Genomic DNA, 23048 nt, shown 5'->3' on the forward strand with positions numbered 1-23048 from the left:
TCACCGTGGACTGTTGGTTCAATGACACTCCACAATGTCACCACGGCCCCTTGGTTCTACAGAGCCCCACTGTGTCACTGTGGTCTCCTTGGTTCCAAGGCTCAGAAGTGCCAGAATGACCCTTTGGTTCCATCAGGCCTTGAAGTTTCAAAATGGTCCCTATGGCTTCATGAGTACCCCCTGTGTCACAAGAGACTCCTGGTTCCCTGAAGTTCTTCAGTGTCACAATGGGCCCTTGGTTCCACGAGGTTTGGTAGAGTCCCAGTTGACTCCTTGGTTCCATGAAGCCCTGCTGTGTCACAATGCCATGGTTCCATGAGTGTCCATGGTGTCACCATGGTCTCCTTGGTACCATCCAGGCCTTGTAACAAGAGATAGGGAGCCATTTTGTGCCTTAGATGAAAGGCTGCAGAACTCATGGTTGTGAGGCTGTGTCACTGATTAGAAACAAAAACCACCTGAATCTGAACGCCAAATATCATCTCAAGTACATTCAATCCCAGCCTCGACAGAGGTAGAAAATACAAACAGAGATTCCCCAGTAAATCAAAAACAGGGACCATATTTTGAATGCAGGCAAAATGCATTCAAGTGCATTCAAATGCACTCGATATGATGGGGAGGTGATGATCCCCTGTTCCAAGCGTGAACTTAAGAAGGGCTGACTATTGAAGGAACTGCAGAGAACCACAATATAAGAAAAGCAGGTGCCATAGGTGATACTGCGATAGGGAGCCCAGAAAGCAAGAGCAGATGAACCAGTGCAGTTGCCACCAAGAAGATCACGTTCACCCGCTGTGGGCAGCAACCCCATCAGGCCGTGTCACCATCCGCTGATACAAGGGGGGTCACGATGGTTCGTTTCAGCGATCTCAGGGTGCAATGACACACAGCAGGGGACTTTCAGTATTAACCAAAACAAATGCACCTTTTATTGAGTGCCCACAGCAGATGCAGCACAAGGATTAGAATGGGGAGAAAGGATAGAGAGACAGAGAAAAGGAGGGGGGAATAGCTGCCAACAGAGAGATGAAATCCTCGTGGTCCGGCCAATAGACCCATCTGGTCACATTGGGGAGAGTCTCAAAGTCTTTGGTTAACTCAGGGCTCTTTTATAATCTACAGCCGAGAGGGGAGCAGGACGGCACATAGAGGGAACAGTGGAGAATAAATCCATTGGGAAGAGGCACAGACAGTCCAGTTCTGAACAGCACAAACCAGTGCCAGCAGTGAGTGGGGCCCGTTGTTTCAGGACTGGTTCCTATGGGAAACCTCCTGCTTCCCATGGCAGACATCCCGCTCCAGTCAGGCCAGCACCCCTGGGTTAGAATTTGAAGGGTCTCAGTCTCAGTCCTTGGGGAGGGCTTTAATCTCCGTCCTTGACAGCAGCTGTGAGGCAGATGAGGGATCTTTGGACCGTCTCTTACAGACTGACATCGCAAAACATAAAAATAATTATTCATCTCCCCTTAAAAGAAAATTACCTGAATTATTAAAATTATTTTTCTTATTTAAAGTATTATTATTCTATATTTGTATTACCAAATTTGAATGTTTATATTAAGAAACTCATACCATTTTAGCACGCAAAAAATGTATTGGTCATTGGTTCTAAGTAACATGATTCCCAACATTAATTCACTGCCCAGTGTGGCTCTTGATTTCTCCTTTATGCTTATTAGTCCCATTTTAAATCCTTTTGTCATCTTTTTTATCATTTTCACAGACAGGGTAAAAAAAGGCCACTTTGCGGTCCATAGAGACATTTCTGGGGCACATTTGGGGCAGTTCTGGGTCTGGAGAGGGAATTCAGAGAGAACTTGATGGTCTGGAGGAACCTTGCAAGAGCCGGGTGGGCACTTGGAGGGGCACTCAGGGATTCCAAGGGACGGTTCGCGGTCTGGAGCAGCACCCGGGCGTCCAGGGTGGCCCTGGAGGTCAGGGAGGGGAATTTGGGGCCCTTCGGGGTCCGGGCGGGCCCTTGGGAGGCTCTGACTGGGATCTCTGGGGCGCGAAGGTTTATGGGAGTTGTAGGCGACGGTCTAATACGGTTAAACAGGGCCGCGGAGCATCACGGGAGTTTGAGGCGCAGCTGCAATGGCTCTCAGTCGGGTGCAGGGCATGACGGGAGAAGAAGTCCCAAGTGGAACTGCGCTGGACATGCGCCGCAGAGCATGATGGGAGCCGAAGTCCCAGAAGTGGCTCCAACGCTTTGTTTGGGAGTCCGGGAAGGCTCTCGGGGGAGACTTCTGCGTCCGAGCCGCGACTTGAGATCCTCGGGGGAACGTAAGCGGTTCGAGAGAACTTGCGGGGAGTTCGAAGACCTCGAACAAGGCTCTTTAGGGCGCGGGGCAAGGCAGGAGTTTTAGGCGCAAGACTGTGTTCTGAGGGGCTCTGGGGCCGCGGGGGAGGAGATGAGATGAACTCCCAGAAGTGGCTGTACCGGGCATCTGTGGGGTCGGGAGCACGCAGGGGGTCCGGGGGCGCTTTTAGGGGGTTCCGAATGGGCGCTGAGGGGGCACTGAGGGATCCTGGAGGGTCTGGGGGACACTTAAGGGACAAAGGGGTGGCGGATCCCGGGGTTCTGTGGAGCGCGGGGCATGACGGGGGTTGTAGTCCCGGCTCCAATGGGGCTCAATGAGGCCGCGGGGCATGACGGGAGTTGTGGCTACCGTAGGCACCGTCCACGAGTCTGCGTTCTCTGGCGCTGATTGGCTTCGAGTGATGACGGGCGGGAGTCTCGGCAAATGGGATGTGTCAAAGGCGGGAAGAGCCCATTCAACCTGTCCAGTCCCTCCCAGTACAGCCCAGTTCATCCCGAGTACAGACCAGTACAACCCCAGTACAGCCCAGTTCATCCCAATTAAAGGCCAATACAACCCCAGTGCCCCTCCAGTCCCTCCCAGTATTGCCCCGTCCCTCCCAATCACCCTGAGTTTATTCCCAGTCCCTTCCAGTTCCCTCCAGTGTCATCCACAGGATGCCCCAGTGTCCCCAGTCTTTTCCACAATGGCCCCAGTGTCTCCAGTATGTCCCAGTTTGCCCCAGTGTCACTCCCAGTGTGTCCCAGTGTCTCCCACAGCGTTCCTAGTGTCCCCAGTATGTCCCAGTCCTCCCCAGTGTCACTCCCAGTATGTCCCAGTGTCTCCCACAGCGTTCCCAGTGTTCCCCAGTATGTCCCAGTCCTCCCCAGTGTTTCCAAGGACAGTTTCATTTCTCACGGTGGCCGTGGCAGCCAAACCCAGCAGTGGGGTCAGTGCAGTGCCCATGGCCACAGCCCCTTGCAGGGGCCCAGTGCAGCTTGGGCTGATGATCCACCCTCACAGCTGGCCCAGGGCAGCTCTGCAGTGCCTTTGGTGGCACCTGGGGCTGGCGCACACCTGAGCAGTGTGTCTGTTTGCACTGGGGAAACTCAGCAGTTTGAGATTGCTGCAAAAACAACAAAAAGGGAAAACCCCTCTTAGGCTGGGTGCAGCCAGCTCTGCAAGCACCACAGGTCCCAGGGGAGTGAGCACAGACAGGATGGGGCTGGGCAATGTGGAGCAAGGCTGTCCACACTGGGTCAGAGCTCCAGGCACAGCTTCTGTGAGCAGGCCAGAGCTGCTGAGGAGAGACCCTGGGTCAATATCAATCACAGAACGCTGCAATCACCTCTGCTCTAAAGGGAAATTTAATAAAAGACACCCTTTAAAATGGGAATGTGTATTTTATTACTGTTTTTTGAAATCTTTCTCCATAACTGGACTAGGAAAACTTTAATGACCCTCTCAGGGCTTTGCTGTTGTTTACATCAGACTCAGTCCTTGAGAGTGTCTTCAAAAAACTTCTCAAGAACTCAAAGTTAAATTTAGACTCCAAATTTTCTTGGAGTTTTAATGGCTCCCACTGAGAGACACAACTGGGAAAGTGTCCCCAGGTTCCAGTTAGAGCAGAACACTGAAGGCAGTGATGACAGCTGGGGAGAAACAAGGCAAAGGTGTCTCTGGTGCTGAGCAAAGCTGGATGCGTTTGAGGAATTCCAAGGGCCAAGGCCTGAGCCCCAGCCCCTGGCCAGGCAGATCCTGTCCCTCCCTCCTTGCTCAGGGCTCTTGCTGGGATGGGCACTGGCATGTGGGGATGTGCAATGGCAAGGGCAGGAGCATGGGGCGGCCCCTGCCAGGCTGCTGAGCAGGGACAAGGAGGCAATGAGGCCCCAGCCCTGCAAGGGTCACTTGTCTCCTGCTCCTGCCTCAGGCCCAGGGCCAGCAGCCATGGCCAAAGTGCTGCCCAAGTTGGCTCTGGCAGGGCTGTCTTGCAGCTGCTGCCCATCCCTGTGCCCTGTGCAGCCCAGGCTGTCCCACGGTGTCCCTGCCCTGCGCCTCTGTCCCTGCAGGCTGTTGGCATCCCCCGGCTGCCCCACCTGGCTGGGCCCTTCCTTTGCTGACAGCTCTGCCTCCTGCCTGCCTCTGCCTGCCCACACAAAGCCTGGGGCTGATACCAAAAGGGTTCATTCCATTTTTACCCTGCCTGTGAACTTTCAGCACAGGAACAAGGCATGCAGGGGCTGCTTTCCCAGCAAGGATGGTTGGAAGAGAAGATGAAGACATCTGGCTCAGGAGTGCAGGGACAGAGAAAACAAGGAGTGAATCTGGGAACTTGGGGTGGGTTTTATGAAAATGGGTAAATTGTAATTCACATTTAGTGACTGTATATAAGCAACACGCTGGTAGAATTACATGTCCATGTGAGGTTGGGAGTTATCCCTCACTAGAGCTCTGGCCTGAATAAATGACACCCTCTGAAACAGCAAATTCATGTACAGGGACAAAGCAGCTCTGTGCTCAGTGGAGTGGAGACTGAGGACAGCAGAGAAGCCATGGGAGGGATTGAAGGGAGGTTTCAGAGATGGTGGATCCTTTTGGAAAAATAGAGAACACCCAGAATAAAGAAAGAATAAATGCAAAGGGCAGATAGGGAGAGCCAGACAGGACCCAAACAGAAAGGAATTTCCCTGCAAGGACAGGGCTGTGGTGCAGCACGTCCCCCAGAAGGAACCTTTGTGTGAGCAGGCAGAGGCAGGCAGTCGTGTCCCTCTGTGGGACCCATTAAAACTTCAAGAAACTTTGGAGTCTAAATTTAACTTTGAGTTCCTGAGAAGTTTTTTCAAGACACTCTCAAGGACTGAGTCTGATGTAAACAACAGCAAAGCCCTGAGAGGGTCATTAAAGTTTTCCTAGTCCAGTTATGGAGAAAGATTTCAAAGAGCAGTAATAAAATATACATTCCTATTTTAAAGGGTGTCTTTTATTAAATTTCTCTTTAGAGCAGAGATGATTGCAGCATTCTGTGATTGATATTGACCCAGGGTCTCTCCTCAGCAGCTCTGGCCTGCTCACAGAAGCTGTGCCTGGAGCTCTGACCCAGTGTGGACAGCCTTGCTCCACATTGCCCAGCCCCATCCTGTCTGTGCTCACTGCCCTGGGCCCTGCTGTGCTTGCAGAGCTGGCTGCACCCAGCCTAAGAGGGGTTTTCCCTTTTTGTTGTTTTTGCAGCAATCTCAAACTGCTGAGTTTCCCCAGTGCAAACAAACACACTGCTCAGGTGTGTGCCAGCCCCAGGTGCCACCAAAGGCACTGCAGAGCTGCCCTGGGCCAGCTGTGAGGGTGGATCATCAGCCCAAGCTGCACTGGGCCCTGCAAGGGGCTGTGGCCATGGGCACTGCACTGACCCCACTGCTGGGTTTGGCTGCCACGGCCACCGTGAGAAATGAAACTGTCCTTGGAAACACTGGGGAGGACTGGGACATACTGGGGAACACTGGGAACACTGTGGGAGACACTGGGACATACTGGGAGTGACACTGGGGAGGACTGGGACATACTGGGGAACACTGGGAACATTGTGGGAGAGACTGGGACATACTGGGAGTGACACTGGGGGATATTGGGACAACCTGTGAACACGGGGAGTGCTGAAGGGGAATCTCTGTGGACTGGGAATGGACTCTGGGGGTGCACTGAGACAGACTGGGACATACCAGGACATACTGGGGGATACTGGGTCAAACTGGAGACACTGGGGCCATTGCAGGGAGCACTGGGGACACTGGGCATCGTGTCGATGACACTGGGGGGAACTGGGAGGGACTGGTAATCAACTCGGGTGTATTGGGAGGGACTGGGCTGTACTGGGAGGGACTGGAGGGGCACTGGGTTTGTACTGGGTTCTACTTGGGATGAACTGGGCTGTACTGGGGGTGTACTGGTCTGCACTCGGGATGAACTGGGCTGTACTGGGAGGGACTGGAGAGGTTGAATGGGCTGTTCCCGCCTCCACCGCATCCCATTTGCCAAGACTCCCGCCCGTAATCGCCCGAATCCAGCATCCCATTTGCTGAGACTCCCGCCCGTAATCGCCCGAATCCAATCAGCACCAGAGAACGCAGACTCGGGGACGGTGCCTACGGTACCCACAACTCCCGTCATGCCCCGCGGCCCGACTGAGCCCCATTGGAGTCGGGACTGCAACTCCCGTCATGCCCTGCGCTCCACAGACACCCCCCCCCCCCCCCCCCCCCCCGGGATCCGCCACCCCTTTGTCCCTTAAGTGTCCCCCAGACCCTCCAGGATCCCTCAGTGCCCCCTCAGCACCCATTCAGGACCCCCCAGAAGCGTCCCCGGACCCCCTGAGTTTTCCCAATCCCACAGATGCCCGGTACAGCCACTTCTGGGAATTCATCTCTTCTCCTCTCCCAGAGCCCCTCAGAACACCGTCCGGCGCCTAAAACTCCTGCCGTGCGCTGGGCCCTAAAGAGCCCGGTTAGAGCTCCCCAAGATCCCCGCAAGTGCTCCCGAACCGTTTGCGTTCCCCCGAGGACCTCAAGTCGGGGCTCGATGCAGAAGTTTCCCCGAAGAGCCTTCCTGCACCTGCAAACGCCGCGTTCGAGCCACTTTCGGGACTACGGCTTCCATCATGCTCCACGGCACACGTCCAGCGCTGTTGGAGCCGGGACTTCATCTCCCGTCATGCGCTGCGCCTCCACTGAGAGCCATTGCAGCTGCGCTTCGAACTCCCGTGATGCTCGGCGGCCACGATAAACTGCAATACACCCGCGCCTTCAACTCCCATCACCCCCCGCGCCCCAGAGAGCCCCGCCAGAGTCCCCCAAGGGCCCGCCCGGACCCCGAAGGGCCCCAAATTCCCCTCCCTGACCTCCAAGGGCCCCCCTGGACCCCCAAGTGCTGCCCCGGACCCCGAACTGTCCCTCGGAATCCTGAGTGCCCCTCCAAGTGCCCACCCGGCTCCCCGAAGTGTCCTCCAGACCCTCAAGTTCTCTCTGAATTCCCTTCCCAGACCCAAAACTGCCCCAAATGTGCCCCAGAAAGTTCTGCACAGACCCCAAATGGCCCTTTTTACCGTGTCTGTGAAAATGATAAAAAAAAATCACAAAAGGATTTTTAATGGTACTAATTAGCATAAAGAAGGAGAAATCAATAGCCACACTGTTCAATGAATTAATGAAGGGAATTATGTTACTTAGAACCAATGACCAATAATTTTTTTGCTTGCTCAAAAGGTATGGACTTTAAAATATAAATATTACAATTTGGTAATACAAATATAGAATAATACTATTATAAATAAGAAAAATAATTTAAATTTTATGAATTCAGTAAATTTTCTTTATAAGGGGAAAGGCATAATTATTTTTATGTTTTGGGATGTCAGTCTGTAAGAGACGGTCCAAAGATCCCTCATCTGCCTCACAGCTGCCTACAAGGACAGAGATTGAAGCCCTCCCCAAGGACTGAGACTGAGACCCTTCAAATTCTAACCCAGGGGTGCTGGCCTGACTGGAGCGGGATGTCTGCCATGGGAAGCAGGAGGTTTCCCATAGGAACCAGTCCTGAAACAACGGGCCCCACTCACTGCTGGCACCGGTTTGTGTGTTCAGAACTGGACTGTCTGTACCTGCTCCCAATGGATTTATTCTCCACTGTTCCCTCCATGTGCCGTCCTGCTCCCCTTCCGGCGGTAGATTATAAAAGAGCCCTGAGTTAACCAAAGACTTTGAGACTGTCCCTGACATGACCAGACGGATCTATTGGCCGGACCATGAGGATGATTTAATCTCTCTGGTGGCAGCTATTCCCCCCCCTCCTTTTCTCTGTCTCTCTATCCTTCATCTCCTTTCTAATCTTTCTGTTGCATCTCCTGTGGGCACTCACAAAAAGGTGCATTTGTTTTGGTCAATACTGAAAGTCCCCTGCTGTGTGTCTTTGCACCCTGAGATCAGTGAAATGAACCATCGTGACCCCCCTTGTACCAGGGGATGGTGACACGGCCTGATGGGGTTGCTGCCCACAGCGTGTGAACGTGATCTTCTTGGTGGCAACTGCACTGGTTCATCTGCTCTTGCTTTCTGGGCTCCCTATCCCAGAATTACTTGTGCCACCTGCTTTTCTTATATTGTGGTTCTCTGTAGTTCCTTCAATAGTCAGCCCTTCGTAAGTTCACTCTTGGAATAGGGGATTATCACCTCCCCATCATAGCGAGTGCATTCAAATGCACTTGAATGCATTTTGCCTGCATTCAAAATATGGTCCCTGTTTTTGATTTACTGTAGAATCTGTTTGTATTTTCTATCTCTGTCGAGGCTGGGATTGAAGGTACTTGAGATGATATTTGGCGTTCAGATTCAGGTGGTTTTTGTTTCTTGTCAGTGACACAGCCTCACAACCATGAGTTCTGCAGCTTTTCATCTAAGGCACAGAATGGCTCCCTATCTCTTGTTAAAAGGCCTGGATGGTACCAAGGAGATCATGGTGATACTGGGGATCCAAGGAGACCATGGTGATACTGGGGATCCAAGGAGACCGTGGTGACACTATGGACACTCATGGAACCATGGACATTGTGACACAGCAGGACTCCTTCATGGAACCAAGGAGTCAATTGTGACACTGAAGAATTTCAGGGAACCAAGAGTCTCTTGTGACACAGGGGGTACTCATGAAACCATGGAGACCATTTTGAAACTTCAAGGCCTGATGGAACCAAAGGGTCATTCTGGCACTTCTGAGCCTTGGAAGCAAAGGGACCACAGTGACACAGTGGGGCTCTGTAGAACCAAGGGATCGTGGTGACATTATGGAGTGTCATTGAACCAACTCTCCACGGTGACACTGCAGGGCCTGATGGAATCATGGGCACCATTGTGACACTGCAGGGTGTCATGGAAGCCAAGGGCCATTGTCACACTCTGGGGCCTCTTGGGATCCAAGGGCAGTTGTGATACCATGGAAATTATGGCAACTGTGGCACCATGAAACCAAGGAGACCATTGTGACCCTACAGGACCCCATGGAACTAAGGATTCATGGAACAGTGCAGGACACATGGAACCCAGGGGCCATTGTGTAGCTGTAGGACCAAAAGAGCCCATTGTGACACTGTGGGCCCTCATGGATCCAAAGGTCCATTTTGACATTGCAGGGCCTCATGGAATCCTGGAGACCACTGTGAAACTTTGGGGCCTTGTTGAATTAAGTGGCCCTGCAGGGCCTGATGGAACCAATGAGACCCCATAGAGCCAAGGGTCCATTGTGACCCTGTGGCACCAAGGTGTCGTGGGTTGACCCAGGCCAACTGCCAGGCATCCATGTGGGTTGCTCGCTGACTCCCCTCTGCAGCTGGACAAAGAAAATTTAATAAAGGGTTCATGGGTTGAGATAAGGACTGGGTGAGATCACTTATCAAATACTGTCCTGGGAAAAACAGGCTTAGCTTAGAGATATGAAATTCATTTATTACTGTCAAGGTCAGAGCAGGAAAAGGGGAAATAAAATAAGCCCTTTCCCTCCCTCCTTCCAGCTCTGTCTCCCATCCCAGCAGTGCAGGGAGACAGGGAATGGGGGTTATGGTCAGTTCATCACCCATGGCTTCTGCCCCTGCTCAGGGAGAGGAGTGGTTCCCCTGCTGCACCGTGGGTCCCTCCCAAGGGAGACAGTTCTGCATGAGCTTCTCCCATGTGAGTCCATTTCAGGGGCAGCAGCCCTCTGCAAACTGCTGCAGTGTGAGTCCATGCCAGGGACAACAGTCCTTCCCAAACTGCTGCAGCATGGGTCACTCTTCCAGGGGGTGCATTCCTCCAGGGACAGGCTGCTCCAGCCTGGGAGCAGGGCCCCTCTCTCCATGGCTCTCCTGCAGAGTGCCTGGGTCTCCAGGGCCTGGAGCACCTCCTGCCCCTCCTTCTGCACCGACCTTGATGTCTGCAGAGTTGTTTTTCTCACATGTTCTCCCTCTGCTCTCCTCTGACTGGAGTTTAAACTGCGCCACAATCTCTATTTTGATTTCTTTTAAAATCTGTTATCACAGAGGCATTGCCACCATTTGTAACTGGCCCAGCCTTTGCCAGCAGCAGGTCCATCTTTGAAGCCACCAGGAATTGGCTGTGCCAGACACGGTGGAAGCTTCCAGCAGCTTCTCAAAGGAGCCGTCCCTGTGCCCCCCTGTGAAATACAAAGCTGTGTTTCGTGCCAGGTACATACAGGCAACGTGGTATTTGTGATTGTAATTTGTGTGGAAACTGACCATGGGACAGGTATAAAGATGAATTCTAATAATTACTGAGGAAAGCAAAGCTTGGAAGAAGGTCTTTGAACCTATCTATCTTTTGTTTGTAATTATCCTTGATAAGTCTTAAAGTGATATAGGAGCATTTGAATTAACGCTTTTAGGATATTGCTTTTTGACAGGAACTTTCTGCTTGTAGATAAGTCTTAAAGAGTTTTGCAATAATAATAACCTCTTGAAGTATAATTTGAGAATACTTCTTGTAGTAAGGATCTTTGAAACTATAGCTTTAGAATATATAAAAGGAAACAGGCTTATCACACACTTAAAACTGTGAACAGCAGCATGAGAAAGGAAGATGAACATCAACTCAAGGATTTATGGTTTCGACCAAGAGTAGCTGGACATCACTGTTATGAGATTTATAGTCCTTGCAATTAAAAGGTGGACCCACATCTGGAGAGCTGGACCACACCATCTGGGAGATTTCTTCCTTCTTTCGGAAATCGAACCACCACCATCTGGAGATACTCCTTTCTGGGATGCATCCTGAGAAAAATTAATTCACAATAGGTATAGAATTGGGATGTAAAAATTGGGAATAGAAACTGCTGAGAAAGCTGATGAGTACCCCTATAAGTACCTGTAAGCCTCAACTATTGGTGTGCAGTTGGAGGGAAAACTTCCCCCACTGTACCCATTGCTGTATTGCTCATGCTTTACCATATTAATTAATAAATTGATTGCTGCTTGAATATTGGCCCAGTCAAGCTTCTCATTTATAACACAGTGCCCAGTGGATGCTTGAGGGGTCTCTGTACGTCATGGCCTGGGAATCCTTGGGAGGGGCTGGAGGGGTTGTCCCTGTCCCTGTCACCCCAGGCCATTCCCAGGGGGTCTCCATCGTTCTCACCCCAGGGAATGCCTGGGGGTTCCACTCCCCCTCACACCCTGTGCCAGGAGATGCTCGGGGCAGTCTCTGTCCCTCTCAGCCCAGGGGGTGCTCGGCGGGTCTCCATCCCTCTGGCCTCAGGCAATGCCTGTGCAGGGCTGGGGACAGGGGCTCTGTGTCCCTCTCACCGCTGAGGGTGCTCGGGGCCGGGGGGACGGATCCGCCCCGGGGGGGTCCCCGAGCCCCCTGCCCAGCCCTGGGGCCGATCGGGGGCTCCCCCACCCAGCAGCCGGTGCTGCGGGGCCGCGGGGCAGAGCGGTGGGAAAGGCGGATCCGGGCTGGAGCGAAGGAAATGCGGGAGCAAGAGGAGGGAGAGGAGGAGCAGGAGCGGGAGAATCGCGGCGCTCGCAGCGCCCGCACGCCGAGCCTGCAGCACCCCTGCCCCGGGAGCATCGCCCCCAGCCCCGAGCCGCAGGTGAGGGCGGAGGCCGAGCTCGCCCCGGCTCCAGCCAGGGGTCTCCGGGAGGATTTTTTGGAGAGTGTTCGGAGCCAGCAGATCCCGGACTCGAGCCCCGGATATCTCCGGGCTCCCTGAGAGGAGCTTTTTCGGGGGGAGAGGAGCCGCGATCGCCCCTCGGGAGGGTCCGGGGGGTCCACGTGGGGATGGCCCGGTACCGACGGGGCGGGACATTGGTTTTGGGGATCCCCGTGAGAGCCGGGGCTGTGGAACGGGGGACCCCCGGGGGGGGGAGAGGGAAAGGGGCGATACCGGAGCTGGGGGACCCCCGGCAGCCCGGAGATGAGGCGGGGACGAGACCCCCTGACCCTGACAGGGGTGTCCTGGGGTGACTTCATGATGCTCGTACCCCCATAGGTCCGTTTAGCCCAGAAATGAGTTCTGCACCTTTAAGGCTGGTTCTGAGAGCGAAGGGGAGGAGGGAGAAGCAGTAGTTTGTTTTCATACACTGAACTCACTCCTCCACATTCCGGCTCCTGCACTGTTGTACCTTATGGAGCTGGAACAGAGGCCAGACGGAGTTAAGAGGAGTAAAGTTGATTTTTATTGAAGTGCCTTCAAAGGCCACACCCTGGCAGCAGAGGAGCCACAGCTGTGGCTCTGTGTGGATGGCTCCAAGATGGGAGCAAAAGAGGGCTTGCTCATGAGATCTCACATTTTTATGAGTTTTAGTCCATTTGTATATAGAAGTTAACTGCTCAATTAATAGTTTCAAATTATGAAGTTACATCTTCCTTGCTTGCATGCCTGCTCTCCTCTTTTCACGTTGTTTATGCTTTGGGCCTGAAGTTTTAAGAGATTGTCCTTGAGTCTCCAGCTAGAAAAGGATTGTTTTGTCTTCACCACCCTGTGAAAAGATCCCAGTAACACTTAATATAAAGCTAAAAGCTGCACATCAAAACAGAATGGAAAAATTTAAAACCTAAGGTATTGGTTGTCTGCAGTTGGACAGACAGCAGGACAGAGCTCTCCTTTGCTTTTAGTTAGTTTTAGCTCGCTGAGGCAGAGAAGTTCCCCCAACTGTGGTTTTTCTATTTCTTTGGAGCTGTTTAAACCTGCTCTGGACTGAACACCCAGAACACCACTGGCAGCTCACACCTGTGGCCGACCAGGCTGAGCCTGGGCCGCAGCAGTTCCAGTGCTGGAGGGGCCGTTAACAGACTCATAAGAGACTGATAAGAGACTGAGTGAGCTGAGCTACAGCCCACGGAGGGACTTTCTGAGTTTGTCATCTCTTTTGGAGCGGCAAGAAGTTTTCTTTTTTAATATTGTTCATTTTTTGTGCTGGTGAATGCTTTGCCTGTTAAATAAACAGGTTTTTTCCCCTTTTCTCCATGGAAATATTTTCTTGATCTGGTTGGAGGAGGGGCCACTTGAATCTTCTTTCTAGAGGAAACTCTTTTGGAGATTTTCTCCCAAATTTGCCCTAAACCAGGACAGGGTGGTGGGAAGAGGGGACAGCCCCTAGTGACAGGACTGGGGTGAAGCTGGAGAAGGGGACCCCAAAACCCCCCAACATCCCCAAGCAGGACCCTGGAGAGGGGAGATCCCCAGTGCCCATGGGATCTCCAACAGCCCTGAGACAGGGGACCACCAGAACCCAAGAGACTGGAAACGGGAAAATCCTGGTGGCTTTTTTTGATTCACTCTTGATTTTTGAAGGATTTTATGGACACCAGATGACTTCTGGTGATGGACTTGGGTGGGAGGAATCCCCAGCCCAAGGCATTCACACCTTGTTTTTCCCCAAACCAGGATTTCCCATTCCCAAATCTTGGCAATATGGAGGAGGAGAAGGCTTGGAGGAAGAGGAAGATGCCCCAGGACACCCAGGCAGGTGAGGAGGAAGTCAGTGCCCCTTTCCCCCTCTCTCCTGCTCCATCTCCCAGCCCAGCACGGGCCCCGGCTGCAGGACAACCCTGCTGCAAACCCCGTCCTGATGGGGATGCACTGGGGGGATTTCCTTCCCCTTTCGGGTGGCAAGGAGGCAAATCCCATCCTCTCCTTGTCCTTCCTTCCCCAGGGAAGGAGCTGAGGATGGAGACCAGGGAGGACAAATCCCCACAGCAGAACCTCATGGAAGAGGCTGTTTTGAGTGACTCCACAGTGCAGGAACCCAATGGGGAGGAAAAGCCCCAGCAATTCCACACAAGGAGGGGCTGCAAACCCAGCCCAGGGTGCTCTGAGGAGAGAAGACCCACCCTGGGCCAGGAAGGTGGACAGAGCTTCAGCCAGAGCACAGAGCTGGTGGCCCATGAGCAGCTTCATGCCAGCGAGAGGCCCTATGAGTGCTTGGAGTGTGGGAAGAGCTTCAGGAAGAGATTCAACCTGATCTGCCACCAGAGGATCCACACTGGGGAACGGCCCTACGAGTGCTTGGAATGTGGGATGAACTTCAGCCACAGGTCTGACCTGGTTGTCCACCAGAGGTTCCACACTGGGGAGAGGCCCTACGAGTGTCCCCAGTGTCAGAAGAGGTTTCACACCAGCACCCACCTCCTTGTACATGAGCGCATTCACACCGAGGAGAGGCCCTTCTGCTGCCCTGACTGCAGGAAGGGCTTCAGGCACAACTCCACCCTCGTCACCCACCGGCGCATCCACACCGGGGAGAGGCCCTAAGAGTGTCCCCAGTGTGGAAAGAGCTTCTCAGACCGCTCGTTCTTTACCCAACACTAACAGAGGCACCGGTAAGGGCAGCCCTGTGAGTGCCCCAGCTGCAGGGGGAGCTTCATGCTCTGCTCCAGCTTCATCCCCCATGGGAGGACCCACGTTGGTCAGAGCCCTGGCCATCCACATTCCTGGTGATCTGCATTGGGAAGGCGGTTGGACTTTCTTTTGTTTTGACCCTAATTTTCTTTGGATTCATCTTCATCTCTTTAAAAAAGAGAAAATTGGGGTAAAACTCAATAAATTCATCAAGGGCATCTAAAGCCTCACTTTTTACTTGTGTTTCAGGGCAATCTGGGATTCAGGGAGATAATTGGGAGAATTTGGGGGTATTTGATGTACTTGTTTCCCTTTCTTGGCACTAAAAGAGACAAGAGGGTTCAATCTGTCAACTCAATGCCACTGAAAACTACTCAATCCCACCCCAAAACTCCTGGATTCCACAGCTCTTTGGTGTGGAATGGGGTTGGAAGGGGATTGAGCAAAGTGGCCTTCAAATCAGGAGGCTTGACATGGGCATTAGGTGGGGCAGGATGGGTGGGATGGGGTTTGGGAGGTGGGAAATGGGGGAAATATGGCTTGGAAAGGGGGCGTTGATGTCCAGGAGGGGTGGGATGGGTTGGGGATTGACTGGGGAGGTGGCCTGGGGTCTGGAATGAGACAGCCAAAGTTTGGGGATGATGAAGGGAGGGGGAGCCCATTACTGAATGAGTTCTTGAATAATCCACATTCCTGAAGAGATTTTGGAGTATCTCATGTTTCTGAGGCAGTTTTGGGCACTCCCCAGCTCTTGGGGGTCTTTCCTGAGAGCAGCTCCATGGACCCCCATTGCCAGGGGTGGTTGCCTTGGGCACGAGCTCAGAGCTGTAGCCAGAGTCCGTTGCCTTGGTGCTGGAGAGCAGAGAAATGATGAACGGCCCCAGACATCTCCAGTGCGTGTTTGGGGGCAGGGAGAGTTCTGCATAGGTGGGGTGGTCACTGCCCCAACCCAGCCACTGCAGCCTCTGGCCCAGCCCCAAAGTGATTGCCAAGCCCCTGGTACCCCAAAAACCCCACCTGAGAGAGGGACCAGAGCAGGTCAGGCTGTGACACGGGTGTGACACTGACACATCCCACGGCCCTGGAGCTCACAGCAGCTGAGATCCATGACTGACTGTGGATCTCTGTCTCCCTCTCTCTCTTCTCCTGACTTCATCTTCTCGAAATCTGGATAACTTGAAGTTGGACAGGTTAGAGTTTGCTAAGTCAGTGCTTTATGAAGTGATTTACTGTAATTCAATGCTATTTAAGATTTCCCAAGTACCTCATTCTCTGAAGTTTGCAACTAAAAGTTTGTTCTCCACCCTCCTGAGAAGATGTTTTCTCTCCTTGGCCATCCGTCCTGCAGGCTGTGCCCCCTGTGCGTGCTGCTCCTCTGCCCTGGCCAGCTGCACTCGCCCATCTCGCTGTGCCCCAGCATTTCTCACCCAGCGTTTCTGTGCCCTCCCTGGACTCCTTGCACCCAGCGCTGCCAGCTCCTGGCACAAAGAGCCAGGGCAGGAGCCCGCCCTGCCAAGGGGCTCTGGAGCAGGGCGGGGGCTGCGATGGCTTCTGTGCTCAGCAGCTGCTCCTGGCATGGTTCCATGGAGACCGAGCACAGCAACGCTGCTGAGCATTGTCCCTGCTGAGGGTCACACACTGCCGGGGCACATTCCCTGCCTGCAGCATTGCTGAGCATTGTCCCTGCTGAGGGTCACACACTGCCAGAGCACATTCCCTGACTGCAGGATTTGTGCCTGACCCAAGCGCTGCACTTGTGTCTCCAGCTTTGCTTTCCAACAAAAACAGGGGAAGGCAAACTGTGCAGGTCATGGTATTTTAGTGTGTCTAAAACTCACTAAGTCGTTGATCTTAGAGGTGAGATGCATTTAGAACTCATGGCATGGAGAAGTATTGCAAGATGGAAAAGAGGAGCATAGAAATAAACTGAGGAAAACATTTCAGATGATTTCTTTCCATTTTCATTTCACTTCTGGAATGCTGGTTCAGTTTTCCAGGAATCTTCTCTGTGATCCTGTCTGCTCTTCTCAGAGACCTTTCCTGGAGAATGAGGTCGAGCTCTTGTCACAAGATGTGCCACCAACTGCGGCTTCTCTTGGCTTTCCACACTGTGTGCAGCAGGACTCTTGCAGCAAAACAGGACAAAAGTTTTGAGGACTTGACAACTTGTCCTTTCTTTTCCTGGTGGACTGGGGAGTTGTGCTATGGGTAAGGTTTTCATTGTTGCTTTTCTAGGCTAAGAAAATAGGAGGTGGTACAAAGAATTGTTAGGGAATACGAGCCTGGCTGAATGCAGAGAAAGAATCTCCAGAGCCTGCAGCCTCAAGTGGAGAGTTGTGTGACGATCATTCCAACCCGTCACTGGACATCTTGAAAATTATCTGGAATGTGAAAATGCTCTGACAGAGGGAGTTTGTTTCTGAATTCCACATCTGGTGCCTTGGTGCATAAATCAAGAGCACAATCAGTTCATGATAAGTACCAGAACAAGATGGACCTCTCAGAGTAGCTGACTGAAACAATCTGAAAAGGAGAAATGCAGGGAATGACCGGGTGAACCTTGCCTGGAAGAAGGGTAAATTTTTCTACTAATTACTAATCCATTCCCTCATCTTTTGGCTTTCTTAGCAAGGCCATTTGCATCCCAGATTCCCTATGAAGTGTGAAGCCTGAGCTTGTGGAAGTGGCTGAAAGATGCCCTGTTCCTCTGCAGGGACACTCAGGCTGGAACAGGAGCTGGAGCCCTCTCTGGGGCAGCCTCCTCCAAGCTGGAATTTGTGCCGTGCTGTGAGAGGAGGAGGAGGGGGAGAAGGCTGGCGCTGTGTGGCAGGAGCAGCAGGTTTGGGCCGCAGGACATTCCGTCTGCGCCGCTGCCCCGCAATGGGCGGCCGTGCCCGGGGCTCTGGGCCTGGCCCCGCGTGCACTGAGCTCCCTGGGCTGGGCTCAGGTTCCCGCTGGGACTGGGCAGAGCCTGGGCTCAAACTGGGGGCAGCAGCAGTGCAAAACACCTCTGGGCATCTGTGTTTCCTGCTGCTAGGAAGGAGCAATGAAGCGAGTCGAGAAGTTCTGGTTTCTGTTTCTCCTGGTGGATTTTTTTATTTAATTCCACATTGCGGAGGCAAATTCTGTGACAGCCTCTGTCAGCTTATTCTATTTCAACAACGTCAGCAACAGGGCTGTATTTGAGCGCTGCAAATGTGGCCTGTGTGGCTTTAATTCCCCTCATCTTAGTGTTCAGGGGCTGGTGAGCTTTTCAGTATCTGCTGATCTTTATGCCTGTGACAAAAATACTGACTTCACTGTCATGAAAGCACCATGGTTAGCACCAACTGAAAGAGGCACTTGCATTTTTATGGATAAAATTCAGGTGGCAAGCAGAAGAGGGCCAAGAGCAGCCATGATCTGCAGTTCCCAAGGCAAAGGCACCAGTGTCGCAGACATTTTTTCACAGAAATACTTTCTTTCAGATTTCTGCATTTTCTGGGAAGCTGAGGGCCCCAGAGGAAGAGAATGTAAACAATTGTTATCAGCTGCTGTGGAATGCAATAAGATGCACCTGTGATTGGTTCATGTTCTGATGTTTATAATTAAGAGCCAATCACAGGAGCAAGCTGGGGACAGAGTCCCTGGACACAACTTTGTTATAGATTCTTTCTTTCTATTCTTAGCTTAGCTTAGCAGCTCTGCAACTTCTCTCTTTATTCCTATTAGTATAGTCATAATGTATTATATATCATATATCAATAAATTCAGCCTTCTGATCAAGAAACAAGATTCTCGTCTTTCTCTCACCACCCCAGCGACCCACTCAGGTTGCTGTAATACACCAGCAGCCTCTTCCTTTCACCTCAGGGTGAGTAAAACAGAGCTGGAAACAGTGCTGGAACCCAATCCTTTCTTCCTCTGAGGGCTGGCTCGGGGCAGCACAGGCGGGCCCTGAGCAGTCAGGGCTGTGTGTGGGTGCTGGTTGCTCTGCTCCAGAACTGAGCTGGAAAAAGCCCTTGGGAGCTGAGGCAGGAGCAGGTGGGAAGGGGCTGGCGCTGCTGCTGCTCCTGGCCGGGAGCCCCGGCTGGGCCGGGCCGGCGCCCCCTGCGCTGCGGCTGCTGCTGCTGCCAGAGCCGGGCGGGACTCGGGGACAGGGAACGGACACGGGGGGACAGCAAAGGCCTGGCGGCTGCAGGGATGGTGGTGCTGGGGCCGGGGCCAGCACAGAGCTTCAGCCCGCAATTAACCCCGAGGGAAACGCTGGGGAAAGGCTCCATTTCAGCCTTTCTGTACTCATGGCTGTGAAGGGACTGAAATGAAAGCAGAACAAGTAGGGCCCAACCTGTTCTCCTGCCTTGGGTGGAGCCCCAGGCCTGAGGCTGAGAGGGGCTGTGAGGGGCTGTGAGGGGCCATCTGTCATGAGTGAAATAAACAGGGCCAGGAGACTTCTTCTCCTTTTTAATGCCTTTATTAAAAGTGATCAGCTCAGGAGTGGGCAGGTCGGCAGGGCTGCAGTCCCTGTCGTGGCGCCCAGGGCGACTCAGAGGAGGAGGATATGCACAGCTTTGTCCACAAGGGGCAGAGCTGGGGGATCCGGGCCTCGTGGGAGCCTTTAGGGCGTGGTGTCCCCATCAGATGTTGGTTTGGTCTGGGTCTCGCTTCCTCCCAGACCTGCCCCGGGGGCTCTCGAAGACAGGGTGAGGAACAATGAAGGCTTCCAGCATCTCTGCAGGCCCAGCACTCCGCTCCTCGCATCCAGACATCACTTCAGTCTCTCAACTCTTATATGGCTCGTTGGTTTTGGGGTTTTCTCAGTACATTCGGAGTGGGGGACCCACACAGAATGCTGGTCTTGGAGTCACTTTACATAACCCCCCCACCTTCTCAGGTGTCTTCACTATTCTGGGAAAGGTAAAACTTAGCCTCGGGCAAGGCTCTGCTAATACAAAAGGAGCGATTAGCCACAACGACCCATGATTACAATAACAAAACACGCAGAACTTCGGCAGCTACAGTGCTCTGGCTGCCTTTTTGTAACTTTTTCTCACAAAAAAATATTAACCGAATTTTTGTTCATAACAATGAGGGGCCATGAAGGGCCTTGAGAGGCCATGAGGGGCCATGGGGAACTCAGAGAGGCCTTAAGGCCCTGTGAGGGGCTGTGGGAGCCAGGCCCTTCATGGAACCAAGGGTCCATCATGTCCTAGCACGGCCTTGTGGAACCAAAGGGACCATGGTGCCACTATGGAGCCTCATGGTATCACAGGTCCATTGTTACACAGCAGCCACAGCCTGGCTGCAGAACCAAGGAGATCATTGTGACACTGCACAACTGTGCAAACCTGTGAGCCTACCAGGGAAAAGCCAGCAGAAATGGCCTGGAGAGACACACTGTAGGCTCTGGGCATTCCTCACAGCTCAGGGTGAGGAAAGAGGCTTCCCCATGGTGCTCTGCAGCACTATGTTAATTTTTCCCAGTTCTGTACTGTCCCTTGGCCTTCTCTACCCGTTTAACTCCTATAAGTTCATGTTCTGGTGAGTTCTCCCTTCTCTGTTTTCCCACTGGTGTGTAACCCTGCCCATCCACCCTGGCATTTACTATTGGTCCCTTCCATGTGTACCGCCCCTGAACCCTCAGAGCATTGGATCCCCGGTGCTCTACTCTGAACCCTCTTTTCCTGCATTTGTACCCTGGACTCTCCTTTGTCTTTGTTTTTGGCCCCTGGACACTTTCAGCATTTCTCTGTGTGTGTGTGTGTCTGTGAGTGTGTCTGTGTGTGTGTCTGTGTGTCTGTGTGTCTGTGTGTTTGTCTGTGTGTCTATGTGCTGGTGCTCTCGTGGTTCCTACCCATTGGCACAAGAAACTTGGGGACGGTTGTGTGCAGACCACCTCAGACTGCAACAATAACTCCTTTTTTCATTTACTTTGTGGTGGGAATGAACCATTCTGTCTAATCACGATCAGAATAAATCAGAGCTGTATTTATATAAATTTATCTGGTATTCAATCTTTAATGCTGGGGGGAAAATTGCATTAAAGTTCAATTCCACCTGTCTAATCTTTAACACCTTTGACAAAGTCTGGGGCTGGGATTGGATCCAACCGCTTCCAGTCACCTCTCTTTGAAGGAATTTTAGAAGTCTCGAGGCCCTGCAGGGGTTTGAGGATCCATGGTGGCTGTTAGGTGTCATTTCTCAACCTCATGTCTCAGCAGAAGTTTCTCCAATAAAGGAATAAAGGTTTTGCCTGAAGCTCCCTTTGTGCCCATGACAGGAACCCCTGTGAGTGTCTGGGACATCCCAGCTCTTTGGCTACCTGGGGACTCCTGGGATGTCACCGTGGAGCCCCTGTGAGTGCTTGTGACAGATTGGTGCCTTTGCAGCACAAGGTGCCCTGGGATGTCACCACGGAATGGCTGTGACTACCTCTGACCACACGGCTCTTTACCATCCCAGTAATCCCCTGGGAGGTCTCCATGGAGCCCCTGTCTGTGCCTGTGACATTCAAGCTCTGGAACAGCCTGGAGACTCTTGGAAAGTCCCCATGGAACACCTCGGAAGGCCTGTGACAAAACTGATCCTTAGCAGGCAATGATCACCAGCCCCCTGTTCCTATGGTCAGTTTCCATGGTAACCATCACCAGCCCCCTGTTGCTATGGTCAGTCCCTCGGCAGCTCCATGGAGACCCCATGCCAGGGGTGGTTGCCATGGACACCAGCTCAGGCCTGCAGCCACAGCCCGTTGCCATGGCAACCATTGGCAGCCCCATCCCCAGGCTCATGGGATCCCAGAACCACAGAATTGGCTGAGCTGGGAGAAACCCATCAGGATCCTCCAGTCCAACTGCTGGCCCTGCCCAGGACACCCCAACAATGCCAGCCTGGGCCTGGCAGTGCTGTACAAACGCTGCTGCAGCTCAGAGAGCCCTGGAGCTGGGACCCTTCCCTGGGGAGCCTGGGCAGGGCCCCAGCAGCCTCTGGGCAAAAACCTTTTCCTGACATCCAACCTGAGCCTGCCCTGACTCAGCTGCAGCCGTTCCCTCCACTCCTGTCCCTGAGCACCAGAGGGAAGAGGTTCCCACAGCCCCAGCCAGGGACCCGCTCCCAAGGCTGTTGCCATGGCCACCATGGCTGGGACCAGCTGGGATGCTTGGTTTCCATGGGCCAGGGTTCAGGAATGGGATTCCCCAATTTCCTGCTCCTGCTAAAACCGTGCTGCCCTCGCTGCCCTCCCGCCTTCCATGGAAAGCACAAAAGGCAAAGATTCCAGGCTGGGATAAAAACCATTTATTGGGAACAGCAATGAGATAAGGAACAAACAGGAACAAAAACAATATTGATAACAGAAGGGATAAATAAAACTGTTTACAGGGAAAATTAAACACAACTCACTGGGTCTTCCTGGCCACAATTTCCCATGCCTGGAAATTTCACCCTTCTCCTCAGGGAGAGAGAGAGTGCCTTTCCTGCCCCTGGCAATGACCTGAGGTGGGAGTAAATGTAATGACAGGGCCATGGCCAGACCCTCATGTTCTTCCATCCCACATCATGTCATTGGCAGGGGCAGGAAAAGGGACAGGTGTCTTCCTGGCATGGATCACAGGGAACATGGATCACCAGGGCTCTTTCCAATATGGGTCCTCCAATGAGGGATGAAGCTGGAGCTGGGCATGAAGCTCTTCTGCTGTTGGGCCACTGACAGAACGTCCCTTACCGGTGCTTCCATTGGTGGCTGGTCAAGGCAGAGCTCTGGGTGAAACTCATCCCACACTAGGGACACTCGAAGGACCTCTTCCCTGTGTGGATGCGCTGGTGCCTGATGAGGGTGAACTTATGCTTGAATCCCTTCCCACAGTCAGGGCAGCGGAAGGGCCTCCCCTCTGTGTGAATCCGCTCATGCAGACGGAGATTTGAGCTGGTCTGAAACCTCTTCCCACACGTGGGGCACTCATAGGGCCTCTCCCCAGTGTGGATGCGCTGGTGGATGATGAGGTGGGACTGGCGCTTGAAGCCCTTCCCACACTCAGGGCAGCAGAAAGGCCTCTCCCCAGTGTGAATGAGCTGGTGTCTGAGGAGATCGGAGCTGGTCCGAAAGCTCTTCTGGCACTCGGGACACTCGTAGGGCCTCTCCCCGGTGTGGATGCGTTGGTGGGTCACAAGGGTAGACCTGTAACTGAAGCCCTTCCCACACTCCCCACACTTGTAGGGCCATTCCCTTGTGTCGATCATCTGGTGGCTGATCAGGGTGCTGCTGTGCCTGAAGCTCTTCTCACACTCTGAGCACTTGTGGGCATTCTCCCGATCATGAAGCTGCTCACGAACCACCAGCTCTGTGCTCTGGCTGAAGCTCTGTCCACCTTCCTGGCTCAGGGTGGGTCTTCTCTCCTCAGA

At 53.0% G+C, this 23048-nt stretch overlaps 1 pseudogene; it reads left to right on the forward strand.

Annotated features, from left to right (window-relative positions):
* Positions 1 to 23048, forward strand: part of LOC131563683 (zinc finger protein 271-like) — a 62430-nt pseudogene that overhangs the window by 23849 nt on the left and 15533 nt on the right.

The sequence above is a fragment of the Ammospiza caudacuta genome, chromosome 13 (assembly GCF_027887145.1).
Source record: "Ammospiza caudacuta isolate bAmmCau1 chromosome 13, bAmmCau1.pri, whole genome shotgun sequence".
In the NCBI taxonomy this organism is placed as follows: domain Eukaryota; kingdom Metazoa; phylum Chordata; class Aves; order Passeriformes; family Passerellidae; genus Ammospiza; species Ammospiza caudacuta.